The sequence below is a fragment of the Entelurus aequoreus genome, linkage group LG07 (genome assembly GCF_033978785.1).
Source record: "Entelurus aequoreus isolate RoL-2023_Sb linkage group LG07, RoL_Eaeq_v1.1, whole genome shotgun sequence".
Classification (NCBI taxonomy): domain Eukaryota; kingdom Metazoa; phylum Chordata; class Actinopteri; order Syngnathiformes; family Syngnathidae; genus Entelurus; species Entelurus aequoreus.
In genome coordinates, this window is record NC_084737.1 from 70,762,029 (window position 1) to 70,788,761 (window position 26,733).

At 39.9% G+C, this 26,733-nt stretch overlaps 1 protein-coding gene across 5 annotated transcripts in view; it reads left to right on the forward strand.

The window, feature by feature from the left end:
- Positions 1–13,399: 13,399 nt before the first annotated feature.
- The window catches only part of LOC133654230 (forkhead box protein J3-like), a 296,340-nt gene continuing 283,006 nt past the window's right edge, over positions 13,400–26,733 (forward strand). For 3 of the 5 annotated variants that reach the window (XM_062054407.1, XM_062054408.1, XM_062054410.1), the window contains exon 1: positions 13,400–13,716. The gene's annotated coding sequence lies outside the window, so the exon portion shown is untranslated. Of the gene's footprint in view, positions 13,717–13,743; positions 14,030–26,733 lie in introns of those variants that run through there. The other 2 variants (XM_062054406.1, XM_062054411.1) reach the window with 2 other exon arrangements.

Consider the following 26,733-nt stretch of genomic DNA (forward strand, 5'->3'; position numbering starts at 1 on the left):
AACAACCACTTGAACAAAGCACTCCCGATGACCGACATTTTAATTGCAATAACTGACACAACGCAGAAACGTCTTTTGAATTCATTGGGAAAACATTACAATCATTCATTTTCTATCAAAATTGTAAAGCTTTTTTCGTTATTTAAAAAAAAAAAAAAAAAACGTTAATCGCGAATCAAACGTTTTTAAATAAAAATATTTAAAAGGATACACATTTCAAAGCGTGTCCTTTGTGTTGAACCATCACAAAATTCAGTTTAAGGCTACAGCGACCTCTCGTGGTCGACTTGCAAATGACCACTTGCTGAGCTATGGCGTTTGGATTGACCTGCAACACCTGCTGTTCTTATGCACTTTTTTTTAATGCCCCTTGAGACAGTTGTGATTTAGATCTATGTATCAAACGTTTTAAATAAAACATTTAAAAGGATACACAATTTAAAGTGTGTCATTTGTGTTGAAACCATCACACAATTCAGTTTAAGGCTACGGCGAAGTTGCTAAATGTGTTGGAATGATGAGGAGATCATGTCATTTATTGAACACCAATGCTCTGCTGTTATTGTATCATTCATTTAGTATGTCGTATTTAAACTATTGTGTTGAAGTCTGGGGAAATTGTTATAAATCGCATCTACAGCCTTTAGTCACTCTGCAGAAAAAGGCCACTAGGATTTTTTGATTGATTGAGACTTTTATTAGTAGGTTGCACAGTGAAATACATATTCCGTACAATTGACCACTAAATGGTAACACCCGAACACGTTTTTCAACTTGTGTAAGTCGGTTGTGTCCAATGTTCACTACAGACATCATTCAAATCCACTATTCGTGGAGTTAAAGCAACTTAAACTGCACCATGTGATCAATTTTAAAACTGCTCAAATTATGTTTAGGGCATCCTAAAACTCTCTACCATCCAATATACATTAAGAACTACCACAACGGCTGCGATGGCGGAAGAAGGCTGCAGCAGAAGAGGGTCCCCAGTCGTCTTGGACTCCATGCCACTGGACCCGGACCCAATTCTGTCAAGGATCGTTTGGTGACTGTCTGTGCACCAGTCTCCCCACGTAAGACAAAGTCACGCACAGGCATCCTCCATAAAGGGATACACCCCTACCAGGAGGATCGTCATACTCGTTCGAGTGACCGCCGATGACCGCCGGTGTGTGTGTGTGTGTGTGTCTTGTCTCGTCTTGTCTTGTCTCATAGTAACAGTGGTACTATTGTATTGTTAGTGTACAGCAGCTTTTCTTGTTTTTGTTTGTGTAGTATTGTTCTTGTATTGTATTGTTTATGTTAAATGTGGAATGAGTGAGAGGGGTTGGGATATTATAAGCATCTGCTTCATCCAACCCCCTTTTCAAGCCTTGCATAAATGTCTCTGCCAAAATGTAAAAAAAAAAAAAAAAGTGTGTTGTTGTACTGTGCAGGTTTGAAATAAATACTTAAATTCAAAGGCTACAGCGACCTCTCGTGGTCAATTTGCAAATGACGACTTGTTTAACTGTGGAGTTTGATTTAGACTTTTTTATTTTTATTTTTATTAAGGATCCCCATTAGCTGGTTGCCTCAACAACCCACTAGTCTTCCTGGGGTCCACAATTCAATACAATTACAAGTAAAAGCATATAATTATAACTACACAATACAGAAGAAAAAAAAAAATAGAATAAAATAAAAGCATCCATAAAAAAACAAGCAAACAATTTACAGTCACAGACTAATAATTACCATATAAATATAACTACACAATATAAAACCAAACAAATCATCAACGAGCAAACTAATTTAAAAACTCAGATGAAATATTACTCTCCTTTTAAAAACCTGTTTACTTTCAATGCTGGTGAGAATTCGAGGCAGGTTATTCCAGAGCGATAAAGATCTATAAATAAAAGATTTCCGTAAAGCATTCTTCCTGGGACGAGGGAGTACAAAATGCCCCTCACTGGACGCCCTGGTATTGTGATTATGTATAGTGCTACTGTGAACTATTTGGGCCATGAGAAAAGCAGGAGTTTTACTACCGGTTACTGATTCGAACAATATAAGAGTATTAGCCAACAACCTGTTCTGCACTGTTAGCCAGGAAAGAGAAGCATGCATTTGGTTCACATTGGTTCTTAGTGAACAACCAAGAACCAGCTTTGCTGCCCTATTCTGGACAATCTGGAGCTTACTGATCTCCCCACTTGCAGCAGACACCCAGACTGTAGAACAATAGTCAAGATGACACAAGACTAAACTCTTAACAATTTGACAAAGAAGAGGTGGATCAACAAAAGCAGCACATTTCCTGGAAATACCAACAGCCCTTCCCATCTTTGTAACTATATCACTGATATGATTTGACCAGGATAGAGTGCAGTCCAGCATCACTCCAAGGAGCTTGGCACTTCTGACCTGTTGAACTGTTGAAATACCTAGCCTCAAATCCAACTTTGGGTCACAAGATAACCCTTGCCTAGTCCCCAATATAATACTTTGTGTTTTTGAGGTATTAAGGACAAGTCTGTTACATACTGTCCAGTTCGAAATAACCTGCAACACCTGCTGTTCTTGTGCACTTTTTTGAATGCCCTTTGAGACACTTGTGATTTAGGGCTATATAAATAAACTTTGATTTGATTTGATTTGATTTTACAACAATTTCTACGACACACATGATCACATATTGACGGAGTACAGTGACTGACAACCAGTGTCACCAGAATAAGTGTTTATATACAGTATTGTTCATTTGAAACAGTGTGCATCGACGCACGACCATCCACCGGTATATTAATTCAGTTTTTTCTAATTGCTTACACACTAAATTTTAAATTTTCACACAGTTAACAAAGTCTACACACAGTAAACAAAACCACTGTGCAGATTTGACTAATATTAGGCATAGACTCTGCTTCACAGTTTTTGTGAAATATTACACACAATTCTTTACACACACCTTCCCATCTTGCACACATATAAGTTAAAGTACCAATGATTGTCACACACACACTAGGTGTGGTGAAATGTGTCCTCTGCATTTGACCCATCCCCTTGTTCACCCCCTGGGAGGTGAGGGGAGCAAAGAGCAGCAGCGGTGGACGCGCCCGGGAATCATTTTGATGATTTAACCCCCCTTTCCAACCCTTGATGCTGAGTGCCAAGTAGGGATGTAATGGGTCCCATAAGGATTGATATACACACATCTTCACATCTTGCACACACAGATAACGATTGTGTTACACCCATTTTCACACTTTACAAACACACACTAGGATTGTGATACACACATCTTTGTCTCCAGATTTATTTTTTCAGACTTTGTTGTTGCCTAAGTCTGCACATGTAGTCTATACTCTAGGCTGTAATTTTTTATTTATCACCAGATTTTTTTTCACACCTTTTTATTTGTCTTAGATTTTAATTTGTACTGCATGTCATTGGTGACTACTGTGATATGTTACTTTACAGGGTTTTTTCCCATTTGCTTACACACAATTTAACTAACTGTGTGTCTTTTTTGAAAAGGATTTACACACTTTTCCAAACTCCACATTCAATTTTCTTAATTCCTAGATTATTTGCAAAATGACACACATTTGGTCAAAATTCATCAAAAAATTCATGGAAAAAACTGTACCTGACTGTGGTAAAAATAAAAATTTGCAGTTTGCAGCATCATTGTTGAGCAGTTCTTGAAATGATTACAGGATATTTTGACTTTCTCTTTAGGTCCTTACGTACAGTATAGGCCCACTTCAAAGTAAACAATGACGATTGCTGTGGATTTGCCAATATATTTTGTCAAGTTACAGTAATCATTTCTCACATATGCTAAAAGGGTCGGGCAAAATGTCCCAAACATGTGATTTCTTATAGTAAAATAGGGGTTTTTACAAATGTGTTTTGTATTCATCACTGTTCTGAGTAACTCACTCCAATAGTGTCTTATCATTTGAAGTTTGTGTGAGTGAGATGACAATAAAACTGCATTTTTACAAATGCTTGCTTTATTTTGATGAATGGGCATATATTTTGACCGAAGTGTGTCATTTTGCAAATAATCTGGGGATTAAGAAAATGTAATGTGGTGTTTGGAAAAGTGTGTAAATCCTTTTAAAAAAAAAAACCCACACAGTTAGTAAAATTGTGTGTACGCAAATGGAAAAAAAACCTGTAATACATTATTAATTGTATTTGTTGCTACTGTCCAGAAGATGGCAGTGCTGAGTTGCGTGGCTTTACCCAGTCTGACCTGAAATGAAGTTTATTCAAGTGCTCATGTAAAGCCAGCAGGCACAAGAAGCTGAAACAACGTTGGGAACTTGTTGAATTATCAATCAATCAATCAATCAATCAATCAATGTTTATTTATATAGCCCTAAATCACAAGTGTCTCAAAGGGCAGCACAAGCCACAACGACATCCGCAGTACAGAGCCCACATAAAGGCAAGGAAAAACTCACAACCCAGTGGGACGTCGATGTGAATGACTATGAGAAACCTTGGAGAGGACCGCATATGTGGGTGACCCCCCCCCCCCCCACACACACCTCCCCCCCTCTAGGGGAGACCGAATGCAATGGACGTCAAGTGGGTCTGACATAATATTGTGAAAGTCCAGTCCATAGTGGATCTAACATAATAGTGAGAGTCCAGTCCATAGTGGGGCCAGCAGGAGACCATCTCGAGCGGAGACGGGTCAGCAGCGCATAGCTGTCCCCAACCGATGCACAGGCGAGCGGTCCACCCCGGGTCCCGACTCTGGACAGCCAGCACTTCATCCATGGCCGGAACTAGGTCTTGATGTCAAGTAACTCAAACGTAACGTTGGAACAACATGGTTTTTGACGATGTTTAATCAATGTTTGGTTCTGACGTTGATTTGACCGTTGAATTTTTGTCATTTCTCAACCAACATTCCACAACACAAACACAACGTTGGCACAACATGCTTATTGACGACGTTTATTCAGTGTCAAATCGTGGCGTTAGTTTGACCATCGAAATTTGGTCATTTCCCATATGTGGATCCAACATTAGACATCAAAGTCTTAACAATTTTGCAACAATATTTTGAAGTCCGTTTTAAAGAACATGTATGTATGAATAACATTGGGAATGTAGTCGCATGTGTTAGATAGTGGTAAATGAGTAGTACTAATGCAAGTCTGTAAAAGTTACAAAGTAATACATTTACTTTGAGCAGTTGATTGATTGATTAAAGGTATTTCATTACCAAGTCTGATGCATGCAGGTCAATATCAAGTGACTAATACGGTAATCATGGCCATTTGTCGAGTGTTTTTAAGAAATGTATATCCTTCCTGGAAAATAATAAAACATGTGACATACATGAGAGAACAATAATGTAGTGTAGAGCTAGCTATACGTGACCCCTCTGTCAGTACTCTGCAGGGCGCATATTTCTACTGATCCTTAATCCTTTTTGTTTCATGACAAGACCGGAAAGCATTTAATTTGAAAGGATCTGGCTCCAGAGGACGCAAATAGCTGAGGTCAAAGGTTAAAACCGCAGTCATTTCCGTCTCTGTCATTCTCTTTCAAATGTTCAAGAGTTAGCTGTTTTTTCTTTGGGAGAGCAAAAGCCCATTTTTATTTTGAATGGTATGTTAGAAAAGGGTGTACCCTGCCTTCCACCCGAATGTAGCTGAGATAGGCTCCAGAACCCCCGAGACCCCGAACGGGACAAGCGGTAGAAAATGGATGGATGTTAGAAAAGGGACAGCACGGTAGAACAGGGGTTAGTGTGTGTGCCTCACAATAAGAACATCATGGGTTTAATTCCCCGGGGTCTGGGTCTTTCTGTGTGGAGTTTGCATGTTCTCCCCGTGACTGTGTGGGTTCTCTCCGGGTACCCCGGCATCCTCCCACCTCCAAAGACATGCACCTGTTGATTGGCAACACAAAATTATCCCTAGTGTGTGAATGTGAGTGTGATTGGCCCTGTGATGAGGGGGCGACTTGTCAGGCTCCACCACGGCCCACGATCCCGAAAGGGACAAGCGGTAGAAAATGGATGGATGGATGGATGTATGTTACAAAAGTCTCATAGTAGTTATTAGCTCTGTTCTCATGGCCCAATTGTCACTACTGTAAACTTGTGTTTAACCCCTTGCCGATCAGAACACTAAAAATTAGACTTCTGGCAAACATAAACATGAATGAAAACCTACTTCCAAGACATCATTGTGTTCCAAAGTCTGACAAACTAAGGTCCTGTTACTTTGGCAATGATCCAGTAAATACACACTACCGTTCAAATGTTTGGGGTCACCCAAACAATTTTGTGGAATAGCCTTCATTTCTAAGAACAAGAATAGACTGTCGAGTTTCAGATAAGAGTTCTCTTTTTCTGGCCATTTTGAGCGTTTAATTGACCCCACAAATGTGATGCTCCAGAAACTCAATCTGCTCAAAGGAAGGTCAGTTTTGTAGCTTCTGTAACGAGCTAAACTGTTTTCAGATGTGTGAACATGATTGCACAAGGGTTTTCTAATCATCAATTAGCCTTCTGAGCCAATGAGCAAACACATTGTACCATTGGAACACTGGAGTGATAGTTGCTGGAAATGGGCCTCTATACACTTATGTAGATATTGCACCAAAAACCAGACATTTGCAGCTAGAATAGTCATTTACCACATTAGCAGTGTATAGAGTGTATTTCTTTAAAGTTAAGACTAGTTTAAAGTTATCTTCATTGAAAAGTACAGTGCTTTTCCTTCAAAAATAAGGACATTTCAACGTGACCCCAAACTTTTGAACGGTAGTGTAAATAGTCACACTTGCATCACTTTCATGCACATTTTTTTCCCACATAATGATTGCGAATTTGTCTAGCATGGATACATTAGTCACTTAATGCTACCAAATGAACTCTGAACTATGTGAACCTGTGACTGATGCCTGTGTTAAAAAATGCACAGGACAATTAAATACAATCTTAATAATAAAGATGTATCAAACAGCCAATGAAATTGTGAAAAGACAGCATGCAATCTATTTGAGGTGGTGGGTTCACAGATCTGAAACGTTTTCTATGTATACACAAAAGGCCTATTGTTCACAAATTTGTCTAATTGTCTCAGTAAGCACTTGTCCTTTGCCGATATATCAATATGCTCGTTAGACAGCATTATTATTGCACAGGTGTGCATTAGGCCAAAGACCTCTCCAAAAGTTTCCATGCCCAACACAGTAAAACTGCACATTTTACGCTGACCAAAGGGCACACCTGTACAATAATCATGCTGTCTAATTAGCTTCTTAATAGGGTGCCCTTGTTAGGTTGGATTGATTATTTAGATTTAGATCAGACTTGGTGAACACTATTTAAGAAAAAATGTCATTTTGTGTACAAAAAAACTTTTGGTTACTATTTGAATACAGCGTACAAAAGATAGAATGAAACGTGTCAGGGAACCTGTGTTTTATCCAATCCAATCCAATCCACTTTATTTATATAGCACATTTACACAACAAGAATGTTTCCAAAGTGCTGCACAGCCATGTTAAAAACAATATTAAAAACAATATTAAAAACGATATTAAAAACAATATTAAAAACAATATTATGCTACACCAATGACTGAATAAAAACAAAGAATAAATGAATAGAAAACCAATACAGAGACAATATAAAAAATACATATGATTAAAAACGATTTTAAAGGGTGAAACCAATTAAAACAGTAAAATAGACATCAAAATTTATAACCCTAACCCTAACCACACAGGACAACAGAGGACAGAAGACCACACAACTCACGTAGTGTTAAAAGCCAAAGAATAAAAGTGGGTCTTAAGACGAGACTTAAAACACTCCACTGTGGAAGCAGTTTGAACATGGAGGGGCAGAGTGTTCCAGAGTTTAGTGCCGACCACAGAGAAGGCCCTGTCTCCCCTAGTTTTAAGTCTCGTCCTGGGCACCACGAGCTGGAGCTGGCTCTCGGACCTCAGAGCGCGCGCAGGAGTGTAAATTTGGATGAGGTCCGAGATATACTGAAGTGCCAGTCCATGTAAAGCTTTAAAAACAAACAGCAAGGATTTACAATAAATTCTAAAATGAACAGGGAGCCAGTGCAAACTCCGAAGAATTGGGGTTATATGCTGGCGTTTCCTGGCCCCTGTTAAAAGTCGTGCTGCCGCGTTCTGGACTAACTGCAACCGGGAGAGAGCTTTTTGGCTAATGCCAGCATAAAGTGCATTGCAGTAGTCCAGGCGACTTGAAATAAAAGCATGCACGACTTGTTCAAAAAGGTTAAAAGATAAAAATGGTTTTACCTTTGCTAAAAGACGAAGATGATAAAAACACGATTTTAAAACGCCATTGACTTGTTTGTCAAATTTAAAATCGCTGTCTATAGTGACGCCAAGGCTGGTGACTTTGGGACGCACATAATTTTGCAATGGTCCCAAGTCAGTGAGGGCCGGACCAAAAACTGAAATTTCCGTTTTTCCCTCATTCATTATTAAAAAATTCTGGGCTAACCAAGCCTTGACATCACATAGACAGTTGAGAAGGGATGTCAGGGGGCCGTGGCCTTTTGAAATTGGCGTATACATTTGGCAGTCATCTGCATAAAAGTGATAAGACACTCCATGTTTCTTAAAAATCTCTCCAAGAGGGAGAATGTACAAGGAAAACAGGATGGGGCCTAGAATGGATCCCTGGGGGACACCACAGTAAAGCGGAGCAGAAGAAGAGGTGGCGTCCCCCAGCCTGAGAGAGAAGGACCTCTCTGACAGGTAGGATCTGAACCACTCTAATGCAGTCCCCCTGACACCCACACAGTCTCTCAGGCGGTCTAAAAGAATTGTGTGGTCGACTGTATCAAAGGCAGCTGTAAGATCTAAAAGCACTAAAATGGCAGAGCTACCAGAATCAGACATTAAAAGCAAGTCATTAAAAACCTTTAAAAGTGCAGATTCAGTACTGTGCAAAGCCTTGTATCCAGACTGAAATGGATCTAAAGTGCTATTTTCATCTAAAAAAGTCTGCAGTTGCGCTAAAACACATTTCTCCAGAATTTTTGACACAAAAGGTAATTTGGAAATGGGCCGATAATTTGACAAACATGTCGGATCTAGACCTGTTTTTTTCATCAAAGGCTCGACAACAGCTCTTTTACAAAAAGAGGGGACACAGCCAGAAATCAAGCTGCTGTTGATGATGTCCCTAACAGACAAGTCAATAGTGTCCCAGATTTCTTTAAAAAAGCGAGGGGGGACTGGGTCTGTGGGACAGGACGAGGGTTTCAGTTTGTGGACTATTCCTGTAAGCTCAGGCATGGACACAGGCTCAAACTGACTAAACACAGCCGAGCACTGAGTGGCCACATTAAAACTCAATGGAGAGCGAGAAAGATTTGCCCGAATAAAAGCAACCTTATCGTTAAAAAAGGAGAGAAATTTTTCACAAGTTTCACTTGTCATCTCCAGTAAAGTGGCTGGATTCGGATTGAGAACCTAACTACTAGTATTAAAAAGAACATGTGGCTTGCTGATACTATTTAAAATTAAGTCTGACAGATATTTTGTTTTCTCAGCTTTAACCACACTTTGATAGTTCTGACAGTTTTCTTTTAAAATTTGATAAGAAACCTCCAACTTCCACTTGCGCTCCGCCCTTCGCCACTCACGCCGAGCTGTGCGTGTGGTTTCATTGAGCCAAGGCTCCTGTTTTGGCTTTGGACGTATAGCTCTGAGGGGCGCTATACTATCCAGAACCTCAGAACATGTAGAAAGAAAAGAGCACATCAATTGTTCAGTGTCTGCAGAGTGTGGTATACTCTGCATGGACACAGTGAATAAAGGGGAGAAGGTGGCTGCGGTGTCAGACCTAATAACACGCCCATGACGCACGGCAAGTGGTTTCACATCAGGGTCCAAACTTAAATTAAACATAACAGGACTGTGATCAGAAAACACAGCATCACCAACAACGACATTGTCAACATTAAAACCATGAGACAATACGAGGTCTAGCGTATGCCCACGTTCATGTGTGGAACCAGATACAGACTGTATAAAATTAAAAGAGTCAATGACATTCAGGAAGCTCCTGGATAGAGGTTCGTCTGGGCAGCAGGTGTGAATATTAAAGTCACCAACAATAAGAACACGATCGTATTTGGGCAGAATTTCGGCCAGAAATTCAGAAAAGTCATTTATGAAGTCTTTGTGGTACTTGGGTGGTCGATAAACGACGGCACACAGGACGACATACGAAAGACCCAGCTCAAACATGCATAGTTCGAAGCTTGAAAAGGAGGATTGCAGGCGGATCTGACGGCATTTAAAGTCATTTTTAAAAACGACTGCTAATCCTCCTCCTTTTCGGCCAGACGACCGCGGAGAATTAAAATACGAGCACTCCGGTGATAAAAGTTCATTTAGAGGAGCGAACTCACCAGTTCTCAGCCATGTCTCCGTCACACAGAGGAAGTCCAGTCCGCGGGAGACGAATAAATCCTTCAGGATAAATGTTTTGTTTTAGTTATGTTTGAATTGTTATTTTACATTAAAACTAGAGATGTCAGGCCGATATTATCGGCCGATAAATGCTTTAAAAATGTAATATCGGAAATTATCGGTATCGTTTTTATTATTATCGGTATCATATTTTTTATTTATTTATTTAAAAAAACAATTAAATCAACATAAAAAACACAAGATACACTTACAATTAGAGCACCAACCCAAAAAAACCTCCCTCCCCCATTTACACTCATTCACACTCACTCACACAAAAGGGTTGTTTCTTTCTGTTATTAATATTCTGGTTCCTACATTATATATCAATATATATTAATACAGTCTGCAAGGGATACAGTCCGTAAGCACACATGATTGTGCGTGCTGCTGGTCCACTAATAGTACTAACCTTTAACAGTTAATTTTACTCATTTTCATTAATTACTAGTTTCTATGTAACTGTTTTTATATTGTTTTACTTTATTTTTTATTCAAGAAAATGTTTTTAATTTATTTATCTTATTTTATTTTATAATTTTTTTAAAAAAGGACCTTATCTTCACCATACCTGGTTGTCCAAATTAGGCATAATCATGTGTTAATTCCACGACTGTATATATCGGTATCGGTTGATATCGGTATCGGTAATTAAGAGTTGGACAATATCGGAATATCGGATATCGGCAAAAAAGCCATTACCGGACATCCCTAGTCATAATTAATTAATCGCTATTATTTTAATCGCTTGACATTATATTGTAATGTAAATATAATCAGCATGCAGTCTATGTATATTCAATATATTCATGCCATGTTTTTGGAGCATTTCATATGTATATGTATCAAATCATAACTATTGGATGATAATTAATAAGAATAATTGATCACAGATATCTGAGTTTTTGTGCAGAAATATGGGGAAACAACTACAAATGTGCGCTTCATTCACTAACTGTGTTACAAAAAAGATCAATTAGAATAATACATACTGTTGGCTATAGAGAAGATACAAACCCTGTTTCCATATGAGTTGGGGAATTGTGTTAGATGTAAATATAAACGGAATACAATGATTTGCAAATCATTTTCAACCCATATTCAGTTGAATATGCTACAAAGACAACATATTTGATGTTCAAACAGATAAACTTTTTTTTTGTTGCAAATAATCATTAACTTTAGAATTTGATGCCAGCAACACGTGACAAAGAAGTTGGGAAAGGTGGCAATAAATACTGATAAAGTTGAGGAATGCTCATCAAACACTTATTTGGAACATCCCACAGGTGAACAGGCAAATTGGGAACAGGTGGGTGCCATGATTGGGTATAAAAGTAGATTCCATGAAATGCTCAGTCATTCACAAACAAGGATGGGGCAAGGGTCACCACTTTGTCAACAAATGCGTGAGCAAATTGTTGAACAGTTTAAGAAAAACCTTTCTCAACCAGCTATTGCAAGGAATTTAGGGATTTCACCATCTTTGGTCCATAATATCATCAAAGGGTTCAGAGAATCTGGAGAAATCACTGCACGTAAGCAGCTAAGCCCGTGACCTTCGATCCCTCAGGCTGTACTGCATCAACAAGCGACATCAGTGTATAGAGGATATCACCACATGGGCTCAGGAACACTTCATAAACCCACTGTCAGTAACTACAGTTGGTTGCTACATCTGTAAGTGCAAGTTAAAACTCTTCCTATGCAAGGCGAAAACCGTTTATCAACAACACCCAGAAACGCCGTCGGCTTCGCTGGGCCTGAGCTCATCTAAGATGGACTGATACAAAGTGGAAAAGTGTTCTGTGGTCTGACAAGTCCACATTTCAAATTGTTTTTGGAAACTGTGGACGTCGTGTCCTCCGGACCAAAGAGGAAAAGAACTATCCGGATTGTTATAGGCGCAAAGTTGAAAAGCCAGCATCTGTGATGGGGGTGTATTAGTGCCCAAGACAAGGGTAATTTACACATCTGTGAAGGCGCCATTAATGCTGAAAGGTACATACAGGTTTTGGAGCAACATATGTTGCCATCCAAACAACGTTACCATGGACGCCCCTGCTTATTTCAGCAAGACAATGCCAAGCCACGTGTTACATCAATTTCCCAATTCATATGGAAACAGGGTTTGTACAAACCCTTTATTTATTGAATCACAAATATTGAAATTTAACGATTTGGTGCATTTGCAAACAGCTAAAATGATGTACAAAGCATAACTATAACCTGCTACCCAAGAATGTACAACAATTCTTCTCAACAAAAGAGGAGGAATATAATCTTAGAGGAAAATCTAATTTAAAACATTTGTATGCTCGTACAACACTTAAAACCTGAGCATATCAGTATGTGGAATTCAATTATGGAATGGATTAACCAAAGAAATCAAACAAAGCACCAAAATGATTCAGTTTGAGAGACTGTTCAAACTACAAGTGTTCGGAAAGTACACATAACACGAATTATGGTGAATATCTTGAACCTTTTTGTTTGTTTGTTTTTTGATTTTTATTTATTGAGACAAATATAATGTATGTATTTAATATTTGTTTACTTACTACGGTATATTATTTGTTGATTATTTATTTGTTCACTGTTGTGTTACAGAGAACAAGGGAATAGGACACAATTGCTATGGTATGAAAAGGAGTAGGATTAAATAAGATCAGTTTCTTCCTACTCCTTTTCGGACGTGCTGTAATGAAACAACTTGAAACGTGTGATGCATTACATTGTATCGTATGCATGTTGGAAATACACCGAAACTGAACTGAACAGATGTATAAATGATCGTAGGAATATTAGGGACTAGTTACTTTGATTCCCTTTTTCCTATAGCGGTGCGTGAATTCGGTGCATGAAGTCGGTGCTTCGGTCGGCGTCGCAAGTAGTTCCGGCGAATTAGCGGCGGAGGGATGTCAGTCGAGCCGGTGGGTATCTCCTTCTGGTCTTCGTGCATCCGAGTCAGACGCGGACAGCGGGCCGAGTCATCCTCCATGACAGCCGGGTGACCACACGCCACACCAGCGGCCAGCGACACGCCTGCCGAGCAGAGAGCATGCGGACCCGGTGACAGCCGACAGACGCCACCCGGAGCTTTTGTCGTCGAGTCCACACACACCGGGGGAAGTGCAGGACAGACACGCACGTCTGGAAGCTCTTGAACCGGCGTGCACCCCCCCAAAAAATAATAATAACCCCCGTCGGCGTTCAGGTGTCAAGGTGAGTAGTCCGCACTGGCAATTTGACATGTCACGTGATAATGCTTATTTACACATGAAGTGTAATCTGCCAACCAAAATGGCACAATTTGCATGCATGGCAATCATGGTGGCGTCCTTTTCAAGCAAATGCATGCCTGACAAAGTAAACTTCTATGCTAATGATGGGTGTGTGGATGACATTTAAACCATTTCTCAGGTGAACAGCATACACTTGCAACTGTCCTGTGCATGCAAATGCATGAGGAGATGCATAGAGGGAGAGAGTTCTTTATGTCACCTTGCAAGTTTGGTTGGCACGACACCACAGAAAGGTATCTGCATAAAAAGAAAAAAAGAAATATCATGTTGAAATAATAATGTTCATATTGATTTGACCTTATGTTGAGCATGGCGATGTGTGGGTAAGAACACACCCACTGGGCCAACATGCTTTTGTGCACGCTGGCAGGTGTAGTAGTACCCTGGGGGGGGACACCTTGATAGTGGCCTAAGACTACGTTTACACTGCAGGCCAAAGTGAAGTGAAGTGAATTACATTTATATAGCGCTTTTTCTCAAGTGACTCAAAGCGCTTTACATTGTGAAACCCAATATCTAAGTTACATTTAAACCACTGTGGGTGGCACTGGGAGCAGGTGGGTAAAGTGTCTTGCCCAAGGACACAACGGCAGTGACTAGGATGGCGGAAGCGGGGATTGAACCTGCAACCCTCAAGTTGCTGGCACGGCCGCTCTATTAACCGAGCTATACCGTCCCGAAAATGGCCCGAATCTGATTTTTTCGAAATCTGATTTTATTTTTTTTTTCCACTTGACTGTTTACACTGCAAGTAGAATGTGATCAGACTCCAGTGTAAACGCGCACAGGCCCCGATGTGGCCTCCATGTCACTTGCATGCGCAAAACAAAGAAAGTTGACCGGATTACGTAAATGAACAAGTAAGTCGCTACTACTACTACCCGTCCATTTTCTACCGTTTGTCCCTGTCGGGGTCGCGGGGGGTGCTGGAGCCTATCTCAGCTGCATTCGGGCAAGTCGCCACCTCATCACAGGGCCAACACAGATAGACAGACAACATTCACACTCACATTCACACTATGGCAGTGGTTCTTAACCTTGTTGGAGGTACCGAACCCCACCAGTTTCATATGCGCATTCACCGAACCCTTCTTTAGTGAAACATTAAATGTTGTTTTTTTTTCAAATTTAAGACAAAGTTATATGTTTTTGGTAACACTGTAGTATGGGGAACATATTCTAAGTAACAAAGACTTAATTTAGAGTTTTTTGGACACTAGGGGAACATATTCTAAGTAACAAAGACTTAATTTAGAGTTATTTGGTTAGGGTTAGGGTTAGAGGGTTAGGGCCAGGGTTAGAGGGTTAGGGTTATAATAAGGCCATGCCGAATAAGGCATTTATAAGTACTTAATAATGATTAGTTAAGAGCCAATATGTTACTAATTTGCATGCTAATAAGCAACTAATTAATGGTGAATATGTTCCCCATACTAAAGTGTTACCATGTTTTTTTTACTGGTGCACAAATTGAACCGTGCATGAACATCACCTTGTTCAAAGAACAAAACCAACACAGTGCATAAATTCACAACAAATTACACACCTGCAAATCAGTGTGACTTCTGCTGTTGGCGTATCCGTAATACGCCGATAAGGAAAAGTTTTTATTTACACGATGTGTATATAAGTAATGGGTGTGTCTTGACCTCCGCCGAACCCCTAGGGTTCGATCAAACCCAGGTTAAGAACCACTGCACTATGGGGATGCAAATCAATAATATATACCCCCATTAGAGATGTCCGATAATATCGGACTGCCGATATTATCGGCCGATAAATGCTTTAAAATGTAATATCGGAAATTATCGGTATCAGCTTCAAAAAGTAAAATTTATGACTTTTTAAAATGCCGCTGTACGGAGTGGTACACGGACGTAGGGAGAAGTAAAGAGCGCCAATAAACCTTAAAGGCACTGCCTTTGCGTGCCGGCCCAGTCACATAATATCTATGGCTTTTCACACACACAAGTGAATGCAATGCATACTTGGTCAACAGCCATACAGGTCACACTGAGGGTTGCCGTATAAACAACTTTAACACTATTACAAATATGCGCCACACTGTGAACCCACACCAAACAAGAATGACAAACACAATTTGGGAGAACATCCGCACCGTAACACAACATAAACACAACAGAACAAATACCCATAACCCCTTGCAGCACTAACTCTTCCGGGACGCCACAATATACACCCCCCCCCACACACACCTCAACCCTGTCCCCCCAACCCCGCCCATCTCAACCTCCTCATGTCCCAAATTCCAAGCTGCTGTTTTAAGGCATGTTAAAAAAAATAATGCACTTTGTGACTTCAATAATAAATATGGCAGTGCCATGTTGGCATTTTTTTTCCATAAATTGAGTTGATTTATTTTGGAAAACCTTGTTACATAGTTTAATGCATCCAGCGCGGCATCACAACAAAATTAGGCATAATAATGTTAATTCCACGACTGTATATATTGGTATCGGTTGATATCGGAATTGGTAATTAAGAGTTGGACAATATCGGAATATTGGATATCGGCAAAAAAGCCATCATCGGACATCTCTAACCCCCATTATTTATTATTTACTTTTTAAATTCGATCTCAATTCTGTACACTGCTGCTGGAATTTTAATTTTCCTGAGGGAACTCTCCTGAAGGAATCAATAAAGTACTATCTATCCATCTATCTATCTATCTATCTATCTATCTATCTATCTATCTATCTATCTATCTATCTATCTATCTATCTATCTATCTATCGATCTATCTATCTATCCATTAGGGCCAATTTAGTGTTGCCAATCAACCTATGCCCACGTGCATTTTTTGGAGGTGGGAGGAAGCTGGAGTACCCGGAGGTAACCCACGCACTCACAGGGAGAACATGCAAACTCCACACAGAAAGATCCCGAGCCCGGGATTGAACTCAGGACCTTCGTATTGTGAGGCGCATGCCCTAACCCGCTACTACTACTACTACTACTACAAAATAAAATAAAAGTTGTCACTATAAATATGGTCAAAACACTTTAAAAACGATTGTTTTTTACTTGAAAATAAACTAAAGTAACATAACGTATGATTGTGTATATATTAGGGTTGTACGATATACCGGTATTAGTATAGTACCGTGATACTAACGAATCATATTCGGTACTATATCGCCTCTGAAAAGTACCGGTCACCCACCCATAACGATAAAGGTGAAGTTATAACACTGAAACGCCCACCGGAAGAGGTGCTTTAAGACATGGCTAGCTAGCTAGTCCAGCCCCGGTCGGCAGTGTTTTAGCTACTTCTAAATCACTAATCCTCGCCTCCATGGCGACAAATAAAGTACGTTTCTTACAAGTATCATCCCTGCAGGACGAGGAAGCTAAACATGCTTCACTACACACCGTAGCTCACCGACGTGAAAATGTAAACAAACGCCGTTGGTGGATCTACACCTAACACTATAAAAATGGGACCCATAACCTCCCTGCTTGGCACTCAGCAACACGGGTTGGAGTTGGGGGTTAAATCACCAAAATGATTCCCGGGCGCGGCGCCGCTGCTGCCCACTGCTCCCCAAGGGGATGGGTCAAATGCAGAGGACAAATTTCACCACATCTAGTGTGTGTGTGACAATCATTGGTACTTTAATCTTTAATCTTTAATCAACTGTAATGATACAAAGCACAGTAGCGTATCTAGTCGATACTACTATGATTACGTCGATATTTTTTGGCATCACAACATCTGCTTTTGTTTTTTTCAAAATATATTTTATGTTTATAAACTCAGGAAATATGTCCCTGGACACAAGAGGACTTTAAATGTAATCCTGTAACGACTTGGTATCGGATTGATACCCAAATTTGTGGTATCATCCAAAACTAATGTAAAGTATCAAATAACAGAAGAATAAGTGATTATTACATGGTATTACATTTTAACAGAAGTGTAGACAGAACATGTTTAAACAGAAAATAAGCAGATATGAACAGTAAACGAACAAGTAGATTAATAATTCATTTTCTACCACTTGTCCTTAATATAATGGAATATAATAATATATTGGAAAATTACACAATATGTTACTTCATATGTTAGCAGCTAAATTAGGAGCCTTTGTTTGCTTACTTACTAATAAAAGACAGGTTGTCTTGTCAATCAATCAATCAATCAATCAATCAATCAATCAATCAATCAATCAATCAATCAATCAATCAATCAATCAATCAATGTTTATTTATATAGCCCTAAATCACAAGTGTCTCAAAGGGCTGCACAAGCCACAACGACATCCTCGGTACAGAACTTGTATGTTCACTATTTTATTTAAGGACAAACTTGCAATAAGAAACATATTTTTAATGTACCCTAAGATTTTTTTGTTAAAATAAAGCCAATAACGCAATTTTTTGTGCTTCCCTTTATTTAGAAAAGTACCGAAAATTCCGAAAAGTATCGAAATAATTTTGGTGCTGGTACCGGTACCAAAATATTGGTATCGGGACAACACTAGTGTGTATGTATAAATAGTGTAATATATTTGGGAGGGTTCGAATCTTTTTATGGCTGTTGAGTAGAGGAGACACGGACATCAGCGTGGATCAACATTAGCTTTATTTTTCAACTCACATGTAAGCAAATACGCCACAGCGTCAAGTCCGGTCCTTCAACAATCGCTATTTCTTCGGAATCAAAATATATATTCATATATTACATGTAGCCTATTATTTGCGCAATATTGACTTGTGATACACCGAAAATTCGGCCGTCGAAAATAGACTTTGCTCACCGAAACCTCGGGATGAAGTATCACTTCCGATGGCGTGCTGCGTCTATTTCCGCGCACACGAATAGTTCAAAGCTGACGAAAAAGTCACTTACGAGTCGGGTCGCATTCAGGTCACGTTGCGTTTAGACTGAAGTCACATTTGAAAAGATCAGATTCCAATCGGATTTGGACTAACTTCTGATGCGAAAAGATTAGATTTGAAGCACTTCGGAGCGTTATGACTGGGAAAGAAAATCCGATCTGTGTCACGTGAGGGTAAAAAAAAATCTGGTTTTGCGTGCAGTGTTAACAGGGCCTAAGTGTGCAAGGTGTGTTTGAGACACAGACCATATTGATTGACCTCAATCTGACAACTGAGTTTTCATGTTCATATGTACTCGCGTAATGGTTTGGTTAACGATCACGGCTACTTGCAAGAGCACAGTCATTAGTTGTGCTTGAGAAATAGGCAGTCGTGTGCAGTATAAGTTACTATACTAGTTTCAATGCAGTAGTTTGATATTGATGAAAATGCTCATGCAATATCTAGATCAGTGATTGTCAAACTGTGGTATAATACGCAGGCTCCATGGAGTGGTACAGTACACCAAATAATTAATTAAATATTGTAATGACGGGACTCAAACTGTTATCAAAGGTTTATCAGCCTTCAATGGAAATCGTTACAATGCGACCACTGTAGGCCGTAGTCAACGCCAAAATAATTAAGACACAAACTGAAACGTCTTACTTTGTCAATTCTATCACTCCACACACGTGTGAATCCAATGTTCTCCACATTCTCTACATTCTCTACCTACTTTCGCCCTTTCCCAGCCTCCCAGCCAATCAACACGCAGAACACATGTAAACAAAGACGAACATTGGCAGAGAAAAATGCATGTAACAATGATGCCTTCAAGGCCATGGGAAACCACAACATCCGTGGAACATAACATATGACCAAGGCTGTTACAATTTAAATACAATAAGAAATGATGAAAAGCATGAAAAACTATCCAAAATACCGTATCTTATCAACCAATGACAAGAAAATCTAACATTTTTAAGTTAATTATTTTAAAACCTTTTTAAGTTTTGTCACAATCTTTATTTACCTTTTATGTGCTATTGATTGTATTTGATTCATTATTTAAGTAATGTATTTTATTTTCTTATATTCAAACAAAGTGTTACTGTTCAAATTCGGCGTAATGTTACAGTCGTCAAAAATATTAAACACACTTGTTAAAATAAAACCTCTGTCTTGTTTTTAGTGAATACTCAGTCCTACTACGCTACTTTATTTTAATGTTGGTTATTATGGTGGTACTTGGAGAGCCAGCGGTTTCCTGAGGTGGTACTTGGTGAAAAACAGTTTGAGAACAACTGATCTAGATCATTATACTTTATTGATAACAAAAGGGATTTTGGTGGGCACCTTTGCAACATACAATAGCATGTGGATGTAGCATCAAATTTGCCTGTGAGTAAATGTATGTCCTGTCGTATGATATGTGTACATGTGCAAGATTTCCTACTGAATGTTCTGTAATGAGCACAGGACACTCATGCAAATGGTATTCATGCTGCTGAGTTCTTGGGTGTATGGTAATGCCTGTAAAATGTTTATACAATACTTGTGAGTACTCTGGGAAATTTTAATGATGATTAACAAATACCCAAGCAATAGAGTGCTAATGGCATAGTACTTTTGCTGCAGTGTAGGATTCATTAGTACTAGTGTATGAACTCCAGGGTACGTCTGCAATAACATGGCAAAGGCTACTTCATACTCCTCTAGTATTGCGGTAATGGCGATTACAACTCGTACTTTTACTGAGAATTCGGCATGCTGACAGCCTCTGAGTGCTGATGCTGTAAGATGGTAATGACAGGTGACTACAGTTATTGTGCAATAACTACTGCATACGTCTGCGAGATTATGTAATAAAGTATTTACGTCATAGCATAGTGACTATTTAGTGTTTGTCCATTAACGTGGTACTTAATATTTTGTGCAGTTAGTAGTCAGGCTTTTTGGTCTTTGTTGTGGCCTAAACTTGCCCGAAATCACGGTGGCTTTTTGAGGAACTTGTGTTTTTATGAATGTGTTATTGTTTTAAGCGTTCCTTGTAATCTTTGCAACAATTGGAAAATAAGTACTGTATTGAAGTTTTAATCGTTTTATACCACACAGACTTAAAAGTAGACACTAAATGGCAATAAAAGCACATACTCAGCGCTTAATGTCAAATTACTGTTCAGTTTTAATTAATCATAACTCATAATAGTAATAATAATAATAATAACTAAAGGAATAAACAGCACCGCTGTCTGCTCTGTCATCAACAAGTTGCAGACATTCTCTGCGTATGTTTAACGCTTAAAAAGTGGTTTTCCATCTTAAATGAACATGAATTTACCCCCGCATGTTAAGAGCATTTGTGAGCTGTTGAGAGCAATCTAAAGGGGTGATTTTATTTTGTTGGTAAATGAAATATGATGAAAGATTATCATCACACCTCAAAATATTTGTCATGTAAATATGTATTTGCAAAGGAAAATCATCTGTTCTCAGTTACCTTAGCCTGGATGAATGAAGGTTAAATATATTTTAAACTGGAAAGTGAGGACGCCAATATGTTGCTAAATGTTTCCAAGAAGGCTTAGCGCAGTAGACGTGAACCTGAAGTATGTCTAAGCTACGTGGGAGAACGGCAATTGTGACTTTTGAACAATACACTGTCATGGTCTCACATGACCCTGAGTCATGTATAGAGAGAGTATGGACAACTAAACAACAGGCGCCATGTTTGGTACCAAGGACGTGTGCGGTTGGGCCCGGAAGCATGCAAATGGGTCGTTCTGACGTTAGTTTTCCTGACGAAATCAACCAAAAAAACAAGTCTAAATATAGTTCTGAATGTACTGCAGCTCATAAACTTACAATAAAACATGCTTTTATTTTGTCAATGTAGTATAATCATTTTGGGGCAATTTTGCGGCTGTTTTTGATGCACTCTGCCGCTATACTCATGCAGTGTTAAGTGACCAGCGGCTCTTTAACACACTCCCGTCGGCAAAATCTACGTCAGAAAATACACAACGACCAAAAATCAATCAATCAATCAATCAATCAAAGATTATTTATAAAGCCCTAAATCAGGAGTGTCTCAAAGGGCTGCACAAGCCACAAGGATATCCTCGGCTCAGATCCAACATAAATAAATAAATACAAATAAACGTGTTACTTTCATTCTGCCAAAATCCTCATTAGCTTTGAACCAACAATTATGTAGAAATTATGACTTTGTGCAAAGTATGTCACCAGTGGTGTATTGTTTGTCATCACTGCGCTATGTATGCCTGTTCCGCGTTTACTTTTGAATATTATTCATAGGTTTTTGGTGAGTCATGGCCTCCTGATTTCATTATCACCATAATACCTTGAATACTGAACTATTGCTGCTTTTTACTGCGATACTCATTAGTTTAATTTGGATTATTGGTGACACGTGCAGAAAAGGTGCAATTTTGAAGCAAAGTTTTGTCAGGCAAAGTGTATTAATTCACTGTTGCTGAGTGCAATATACCATGTTTCCCATGTGTATGTATGCTTGCTTGCCTCGCACAAGAAATTGTTGTTATTGGCTCTCCAGACTTCCCGGCAAACCTTCACTTCCCATATTTTTGTCCTTTCTGGGTTGCGGCAAACCTATGCAATTGCTTCCCGCATTTTTTGCGAGTGGGGCATCCCCATGCCGCACAACAGGGCATGTTTACACGGCAAACATTCTTTAATTAAAAGAAATGTCCAAAAAGGAAGTGCAGTGTCGCTTAGCTTCAGCTTCAAACTGGTAGTGCCCTATAGTCACGTGAGTGTCTTTTGACCAATGATTAAGGAAATCGCTTGAAACCGAGTTGTCCATACTCTCGCTAAACAAAACTCTAACATGACTGTTTGTTTGTACTTTATTATTAGTTTCTTTGCTTTCTGTATTATTTCCTGTCCAGTGCTCTTATTTATGTTACCACTTCCTGTTTGGCTCCACCACTTCTCTTGTCTGAGTGCTGGCTCCCTCACCTGTCCCTAGTTGCCAATCAGGATGCTGGATCATGTTTGCTTTGCACCTCAATGTGCTGCATAGCTTTTCCTTTGCTTCCTGTGCCTAGTTGCTTTTTCCGTGTACTTCTCTGATGCATGACTTTTGTGTTTTCCATAATAAAAGGGTTTTCACCTGCTCTTCGCTTACTGTCTCTGCATCCGCCAATAACGGCAACAAAAGAAATAAAGGGAATTGATCTATTGTTGCACGTTGCGTTTCTGTGACATGTTGACGTGCGTCTAAACGCCGCTAAGAAAAAACAGTTTTCTTTTAAGTAATATAGAAATGGATCAGAGCTGTTATCTATTTTATGGAGTCATGTAGTTAATCATAAACCTGGCACCCAATGCATACTTGCCAACCCTCCCGAATTTTCCGGGAGACTCCCAAAATTCAGCGCCTCTCCCGAAAACCTCCCGGGACAAATATTCTCCCGAAAATCTCCCGATTTTCAGCCGGAGCTGGAGGCCACGCCCCCTCCAGCTCCATGCGGACCTGAGTGAGGACAGCCTTTTTTTCACGTCCGCTTTCCCACGATATAAACAGCGTGCCTGCCCAATCACGTTGTTCCATACGAGGCATCCGGCATACCGCCGATGAGCATGTTGCAGATGGAAAAGATCTTCTCGGCGTCCGTGTTGGCGCACACGTTGCCAAAGCCGACGCTGGTCAGGCTGCTGAGGGTGAAGTAGAGGGCGGCGATGTACGAGCTGCGCACCGACGGGCCGCCGAACGTGTTGTTGACGTAGGGCATCTCCAGGCGTTTGCCCAGCTCATGGAGCCATCCTTGGGGAAGAGACGGGAGGACAGGGTGACAAGAACTAAATCATCCTGACTAGAGATAAATTGTATTATTATGTTTATCTTACCTAAAAATAAATATATTTATTAATTAAAAAAAACCCAACTAAATACATTTTTACTATATTTTGCTAAAAACATCAAAATTAATTGTATTTCTAATTGTATTTTTTCTGACTCCTTATTACATCCAGCCATAGAATTATACATTAAAATAAACATATTTAAAATAATTTTAAATGATCATAATAATTCATTTAAAATGACCATATTTAATTATTAAAATAATTGCTTGTTTATCAACAACTTTAGCATTTTATTCATTACATTTTGAAGCTCTCAGAAGCCAAGTTATGTTATATTCCTTAAGATTTATTTATGCAAGTTTGAAGTATCAATTATCTAAACACAGTTTTGTTTGCATATTTTCAGGATATATATATATATATATATATATATATATATATATATATATACATATATATATATATATATGTATATGTATATATATATGTATATGTATATGTATATGTATATATATATGTATATATATATATGTATATATATATATATATGTATATATATATATGTATATGTATGAAATACTTGACTTGGTGAATTCTAGCTGTAAATATACTCATCCCTCTTAACCACTACCCCGCCCCAGCCCAGACCACGCCCCCCACCCCACTACCCACCTCCCGAAATTGGAGGTCTCAAGGTTGGCAAGTATGACCCAATGTTATTAAAAAAAGTATTGATTTTGAATTGAGAATCGTTTAGAATCGATTCTGAATCGAATCATTACCTCCAAGATTCGAATAAATTTGAATAGTGTGGTGCCCAACGATTCACAGCCCTAATATTTAGGTAACGGCCTCAAACCGGCCCGATGGTTTGAGGCCGGTGATGGTCTGCATACCTCTCCAAACCGCCTTCATGTTGTCCTTCAGCTTCCCTTCCAGCTTCCTCCTGTAGTTCTCCTTGGCCTCCCTGAGTTTGGTCTTCAGCAGCCCCTGAACTCTTTTCACCTCCTCCCTGTTACCAGCATTGAATGCCCTCTTCTTCTCATTCAGTAGGGCTTTGATGTCCTTGGTCACCCACGGCTTGTTGTTTGGGTAGCAGGTGACCATCCTTGATGGGACATTTAAGTCAACACAGAAGTTGATATAGTCAGTGATGCACTCTGTGAGCCCATCAATGTCCTCTCCATGAGGCTCCATGAGCACCTGCCAGTTAGTTAACTCAAAACAGCCCTGTAGTGTCTCTTGGACCCCTTCTGACCACCTTCTCGCTGTTTTTTTGGTCACAGGCTGTCTTTTGATCAGAGGCACATAACAGGGGTTGAGGTAAACAAGGTTGTGGTCTGACCGGCCCAGTTCTGGTAGTGGTATGGAGCTATACGCATCCTTGATGTTTGCGTACAGCAGGTCCAGTATCTTATTTCCTGTGGTGTGGCAGCTGACATACTGAGTGAAGTTGGGTAGTGATTTGTCCATAGTAACATGGTTAAAATCTCCCGAGATGAGGATGAGAGCTTTCGGGTGCTTGGTTTGTAGTCTGGCTATCGAGCTGTGGATGACGTCACTGGCAGCTGCAGCGTTAGCAGAGGGGGGGATGTATACTACCATCACAATAACATGCTGAATCTCCCTGGGCAAATAATATGGTCTGAGTCCTACAGCTAACATCTCTACATTCGGGTCACAGTGGCGCTCTTTTATTGTGATATGACCGGGATGACAATATTTCTTATTAATAAACAAAGCAAGCCCCCTCCTTCCCGCTTGCCGTTGGTTCGGTCCCGGTCAGCGCGCACCGTTTGAAACCCGTTTATAGAGACATTACTATCCGGAACATCGTCGTGCAACCACGTCTCAGTAAAACACATTAGGCTACACTCACGATATTCTTTCTGACTACCGGCAAGCACAGACAACTCATCCATTTTATTTGCTAGAGACCGCACGTTACCCATGACGCTTCAGCCCTCTTCTGTCTCGAGCGTCTCCCTTTCCCTCGACAGCCACGAGCACCTCCATAAGTCCTTTTTAGCTCCTCCGGGATCTGGTTAGTTAGCGCCGGGTCTGTTAGCTGTATGCTAATAACTGGTGTCGCTAACAACTGTTCCCTGGTGTAGATAAAAGAGCCTCTCCACTGTTGTTGTCCGTCTGAGCTCTTCAGTAGTGTGCCCTACCGTCAGTAGGACGAACAAAACACTTCTAAACTGCATTTTTAGAAGGGCACGACAAGATAAAAAGTAAATGTAGACTAAATGTAAAAGTATAAAAAAGTACAAAACGAACAAAGAACAAAGACAAAAGACAAAGACGGAGCGAACTGCAGTAGCGGCCGTCTAGATCGACGCATGCCCACTTTTCTTTGTGCTGTTGCTGTAGTTGGACTTTCCCATCTTCTTCTGTCCTCTTAATATTTGCACATTTTGTAGATGGCTGTCCGCGGGTATATCGCCAATATATATAAAATCACGTCCACATCGCAGACATGCTGACAAGGATCTAGACCAGGGGCCAGGGTCCAAAATCCAGCCCGCGGGAAGTCCCAAGTTAAACATTTTAAATTTTTATTTTTTTTATTTTTATTTATTGTTATTATAATTTTTTTAAATCTGTCCTTTCTAATGCATTTTCTACCGCTTGTTACTCTCTGTCTCTCTAGCCGCCCAGGCAAATCATATTGTCTAAAAATATATTTTTCCTTAGATAACATGTCATCATCGCGCTCGGAATATATATATATCAGGGTTTCCCGCAGCGCTTTGTTGTTAAGGCAACAAAGCGCGAGGTGACGTTCCACGTCCCAAGAGCTAGCTTATGTCGCCGAGGATCAGACCGCCAAATGCCCTGCCTTCGGCTGCTGCCCAGCTCACATTGCACCCGACCTCTATGGCCCCTGCTATGGGTGGTGAGCCCATTGGAGGGGGGACCCATGTTGCCTCTTCGGGCTGTGCCCGGCCGGGCCCCATGGGGACAGGCCCGGCCACCAGGCGCTCGCCCATACATAATCACAACATAAAAAGCACAGAACACCTCCATTTCAAAAAGAGAGATAAAACAAAAGTAGTGAACAGAAATTATACCGTGATAACTTCGGACAAGCAGAAATGCACAAAGCCATGTTTAATAGTGGAAGTCTAATGCTTCTTTAGCACCTGCAGTGAGCAAACTCATCCGCAAGGTGGCGCCATAGCACAAATAATTTCCGTTTATTTTGACTTGCGCAGAACCTAACAAAGTATTCCGA